Source organism: Schistocerca gregaria, chromosome 4 (assembly GCF_023897955.1).
Source record: "Schistocerca gregaria isolate iqSchGreg1 chromosome 4, iqSchGreg1.2, whole genome shotgun sequence".
NCBI lineage: Eukaryota > Metazoa > Arthropoda > Insecta > Orthoptera > Acrididae > Schistocerca > Schistocerca gregaria.
The window spans coordinates 206,763,013-206,768,974 of NC_064923.1; the positions used below are offsets into that span (position 1 = coordinate 206,763,013).

General features: G+C 41.1%; 1 pseudogene; it reads left to right on the plus strand.

The window, feature by feature from the left end:
- Window positions 1-1,584: 1,584 nt before the first annotated feature.
- On the plus strand, window positions 1,585-1,702 carry LOC126268274 (5S ribosomal RNA; annotated as a pseudogene).
- The last annotated feature ends 4,260 nt before the right edge of the window (window positions 1,703-5,962 follow it).

The window sequence follows — 5,962 nt, forward strand, 5'->3', positions numbered from 1 at the left end:
GTGGCGGCGCTCGGTCTGCAATCACTGATAGTGGCGACACGCGGGCCCGACGTATACTAACGGACCGCGGCCGATTCAAAGGCTACCACCTATCAAGTGGTGTCTGGCGGTGACACCACATTGCTCCTCCTTGGTTCTTGTCCATATTGTACGTTACCCGTCTTTCCCTGTAGCTTAGTCGTATTTGTCTCGGAATTTCGAACAACCTGCCCGATTTTACATAGTCGAACGCTTTTCTATGTCGGCAGTTCCAAAGAGCGTGTCCCGATGTTTCTTCAGTCTTTCCTCCATTATCGAACGCAACTCCAGAACCATCTCACTAGCGCCTTCATCTTTCCTAATGCCAAACTGATCCTCATCTAACAGACCTTCAATTTTCTTTTCTATTCATCTGTATATTATTCTTGTCAGCAGCTCGGACACATCTTTGCTGATTGTTCTTCAATTTATAGGCTAGAAAAAAGCCACACGGGACAAAATCGTGACTACGGGGTAGGTAAGGGATGCACTAAACGTTGAATTTCGGAAGATATTCAGTAACATTAGCAGTCTGGACCGTTCTTTATCGCGGTTTTTAATGGAAAATTTTTCTGTCAACTGTTTGTGATTGTAGCCAGTCACATTTTCAGATTTCAGAAAGTGTTTGGAAGTTAATTTGTCGATCTCCTTTCACAATTACAGCGGTGATGTTGATAGCTACTTCCGTAATAGCAGCAGCTGGACTGCCCCGTACACCTTCCTTTGAAATTGATTGTTTCCCCTCTTTAAACAAAAATTGAAACCATCATCGAGTTGTGCTAGAGCTGAAAGCAGGGCGTTGGTATGCCTCCTGAAACATAAGGGCATCACCTGAAGATTTGTAGAGATCAAATCAGAATTTAAAATTTGCACCGGGTATCATCGCCATTAGTGCAACAGGAGATTTGAACAAGTCTTAGCTTGCCTGCCTGTCAAAGGAGGAGACCAGGAGTGTTGCTGCATATTTGTTACACATTAACCTGTCGGAATATCATAAAGTTAAATTAAAGCATGAAAAATTGTGGTAACGGAACAGCACACTTATTTTTTAATAAATTGTATCTCTTCATCATTGTACGTATTTTAGCGTGGACCGATGAACAAATAATCCATCTTGGTATTTTACGGAATTACGCAAACTTAAAACCGCACTGCCGTTGATGTGAGTCACCTACCTCCCGAAAGGGAGTCCAATGACATACTAACACTATGCAATCTCCATCGTCAGAGATATCGGCTAGATACACACAATCTGCCAAAAGTATTCAGCCACACTTATAACCACTAGATGTCACCACAGACGGGCTGTCACTTTACAATGGACCACTCATCCTTTACTATCTGGTGGTAGTCCGTTGAATAAATATTACTTGATCGAAATATAATTAGGTGAAGTGGGTCTTCGGCACCAAACAGACTTGTAATTAGAAGCTATTCTGAATGTTAATCTCAGCAGATAGCGTGGAATACGCAGCACGTTACAGTATCTAACATTAAGCTTCGGAAACACATTTCTTCCGTCAGCGAATCTAGACATAAGTATTTACAACAATTATGTGCTTGGACGGCAACGGCCTTGCCGCAGTGGATACACCGGTTCCCGTGAGATCACTGAAGTTAAGCGCTGTAGGCCCTGGTCAGCACTTGGATGGGTGACCATCCAGGCCGCCATGCGCTGTTGCCCTTTTTCGGGGTGCACTCAGCTTCGTGATGCCAATTGAGGAGCTACTCGACCGAATAGTAGCGGCTTCGGTCAAGAATACCATCATAACGACCGGGAGAGCGGTGTGCTGACCGCACGACCCTCCTATGCGCGTCCTCCACTGAAGATGACACGGCGGCTGGATGGTCCCGGCAGGGCACTCGTGGCCTGAAGACAGAGTGCATGTACTGGGACACCAGATATTATTAAGGTTTTATTTATTTTTTATTCCTGACTGAGAACTAGTTTCGCAGTGCCAGGGTTCACAATAGGTTCGTAATACTAAGCATAAATAAGCTATCGTATGCTCCCACAACCGAAATATGTATGTATAATAGATATCAACTCGAAAATCTAGTGTCTTTCTCAACACATTACGTCGTACCAAAGTTTTCTCCAATGAATTTAGCAAGCAACAAGGAATTCTCCACGGAACTCTAAATTATTCCACATACATAGTATCCATGGCTAACAGATAACTGGTCAGCAACTGAAAAATTTACGAGATACATGGCCTCAATGAAGGCAAATTTCTTTAAGCGATAAATACTTTTGGCGACAACCAGTACTAACTTCTTAACCAGTGATTATAGGATTATCACTTTTTAGCTTCAACTAGTTTTGAAATTGGAAGTTTTTTTTTTTTTTTTTTTTTTTTTTGACGGGAATAAATATTTATGCCACTGCATTCGGGCAAGTCTTACGGGAAGCCGAGAAAGGCGTGAAAGAAGCGTCTAATAAGACATTTACTCTTCAGATGTAAGTATAATTTTCATTAAGTATAAATTTTATTAAATTGTGTCACAATTCAAAAAAAACGTTTGAGTTATACAGTTTTTAGCTATGTTCTTGTTGCTTGAAATTTTTACAAAATTGCTTTATTTTTCCGTATGTAGTTCTGCACTATCCATTTCCTAGGTTGAGTGAAGAGTGATATTCACAGGTTATGTCGATATTTTGTTCGTAACGATTTTCATTAAATACGTTTGGGCAATACATTTGTTGATCTGAAGTGTTGCCTTCGCTTCCATGTGAAACGATCTTGATCAATAGCCCTCTGCGTCGTCGGGGAGAGTGAGTGGGTGGTTGTTGTGTCAGTGAAAGATGTATTTGGATGATATATCTCCTACTCTCAGCAAAAGAGAAGTTACTGCGACGACTTATCTCCCCATCTCACATCGCATGTTAGCGAAAATTAACAATCAAGTAAACAATAATCTCTAAACGTGAAAAACTTAAGGCTTAATGAGGAAAGAATTATGTCAATATTTAATTATTTATCGAGTGCAAATATATTCATTCTATCCTCAGTACATCTTTATTCTAAACCAGAGCAAAAATCATGAAGTTTAGAGAAAAACGATCTATATGGAACATTTATATATTAACATTCACTAAAATGTGTTTCTTCCTACTACAACGCCGTCCTTTCATTATAATTTCGGTCTTTGCTGTAGAGTATAAGTGTATCACGCCTTGATATTCTCAAACAACAACTTAGAGTTGGCATCCAAATTTGAATTGAAACAGTTTCACAAGCACTTTATTTATTTAATCTTTTCAATCCCAACTCTAAGGTGTAAAGAGGACCCATTATTGAGTCATGATTCTAATCAGCCAGTTATCACGCAAGCTGATAGTGTAGAATTCCAATTGGGAATAAATTGGAAGAGCTTACCAATACCAGCATTTTCCTTACAACCAAAGGAAAACGTAAGAAAAACGTTGGTGGGAACTGGGGGATTGGAACCACATGGTTGTCCAGATACAAATTACAAAATGTTGCAAACAAATGTTCTTTAGCCTTCAGGGGGATATCAATCAGCATGATTGCGTTCGTTGTAGCTTTATTTTTTACAATGGTATGAACTGTGGTATGACTTTTTTAAATGTCACCCTGTATTTTTTATTCGGTAATTCATTTCCTCACCTAAAGACATATTCAAAAATATACCACAATGTACCATTCACTGAAATACAACGTTATTAATTACATAACACAACATTGGCGTTGAACCCGGGATCACAAACTCGTCCACTTGCTGGAGTTGTCAGAAAACGAATGAAAACCAAGTAAAAACATAACACAAAATTGACTTTGACTCTCCTGTATCATTGCCCAGGAGTAGAACATTCAGAGTGGGGATCATGGACACCAACACACTGGTGCACTCATTGAATGAAATAATTATTTACTGCTTTCCAGTATTGTGTGCTGAAGAGAATTACAAGCAAGCATGATACGTTCCTTCATGTCCTCTGGAGTTGTTGGAATATCGCGACAGTCAACGTCTTTAATGCATCCCTAAAGACAAAAGTCCAGAGGATTTCAATCAGGAAACCTAGCAGGCCAGGTAACTGTTTCTCCTCGACCATTCCATCTGGCAGGACACCTTCGGTTCAGAACACGATGTGCACGCAAGGCTTATATGCTGGATATCCATCGTGTTGACACCACGTAAACATTCTGTTACTTAGCGGTACTTCATCCAGAGGAGGAGGAAGAATTCGTCTGAGGAAGTTGGCATACGCTGTGCCGTTTTCACTACCATTGATGAAATAAGTGCCAATAATTGTAATACCAAGCATCCCACAACAGAAGTTAATTCTCTATTGACACTGATGTTCCACCTGTTTAAGCCATCGTGGGTTGTCTCTGGACCAACAATGCATGTTCCTTGTATTTACCTGTCCTTTGTTTGAGAAAGAACATTCATCGGTAAATAGAACATTGAAGAAGAAGTTCGGGTTGGCAAGCATTTGCTGCTGTGCCCACTGACAGAACTGTACACGATTCTGGAAATCATTCCTATACAATTCTCGATGCAGGTCCACATGATAAGGATGGAACCGATGATGTGTAATAATACGATGTACACTGGTTTTAGGAATGCCAATCTCGTGTTCAGGCTGTCGTGTGCTCACGTGTGTTTTCATAGCAACGGAAGCTAAACATGACGCGAATCGTTGGTTTCGGAGTGAGTACCTGGCGGTTAATCGGACTGAGATTATTCAGTTCGCTGAGATTGTTAGGAACAGATTGGTGACTGTTGAGATTTGGCCGGTGTGTTTGTGTCAGATCTGTTGTTTTTTTAGGTTTTTTGTTTGGCTTGCAGAACTTTGATTCAGTAGCCTGGAAAATATACTCGCCTTTTCTAGCTCTGGTCTTAAACTCCGTGCCTTAGCCTCTGAGGCCGGCCGGAGTGGCCGAGCGGTTTTAGGCGCTACGATCTGGAACCGCGCGACCGCTGGGGTCGTAGGTTCGAATCCTGCCTCGGGAATGGATGTGTGTGATGGCCTTAGGTTAGTTAGGTTTAAGTAGTTCTGAGTGTTAGGGGACTGATGACCTCAGAAGATAAGTCCCATAGTGCTCAGAGCCATTTGTTATCCTCTGAAAACGCGGGATGACTCCTCGGACAGGGTCCTAGCCTTCAGTATTCCCTAACTATCCGCTCGTAAGTCTGGCCGCCTAATCTACTTAGCCCAGCTCTAGGTCGCCCTAACAGAGGCCACAACAATTTTAATTTGTCCTAGAAGGTGGCGACAGCGAAAATATATACCACATAGTGTCATATGTCCTGCATGGGATGCTATTCATAAAAGGTCCACCCTGCCCTTGCGCAGAGTGTACCGTCTTCCACTGACACAGACTTACGATAGCGTTCCCACAGAGCCGGTTCTTCTAAGCTAACATAAAAGAGAGGTCCACGTCCTCTACAGTATCACATCCAACTCAAGTTCTCTTTGCTCTTTTCTTTCTTATTTCCTTCCCGTTGTTTGTTTATCTTCAAATACTTAATTAGTAATTAGATATTCATATTAAAGTTCATCTCGTATAATCCAAGTTAATTATATCGCTTGTCGGCAATATCATTTCGTTCGACCACTTTCTCGACACTATCATGAGTATAGATCAACCTAAAGCTACAGCAAAATTCGCATTTGGACATGTCCGAAAAAACAGACACCACGCAATCGAATAATAAATGGAGTTCTTTTAGATCGTGACACAAGACTAGATGTAATTTTATGTGCAGACGACATAGCTCTGATTACAGAGAATGTAGCTGAGTTTCAGTTGGGAGTCTCTAAGTTGCAGGAGATAGCCTCAAATTACAACCTAACATTGTCGGCATTTAAGGGCAGACAACCCCTAAGATCTAAAACCGTCTGGAATGATAAAATCTTGGAGCCAGTAAAACATTTTAAACATCTAGGTCACGACGTCAATTATGAATATAA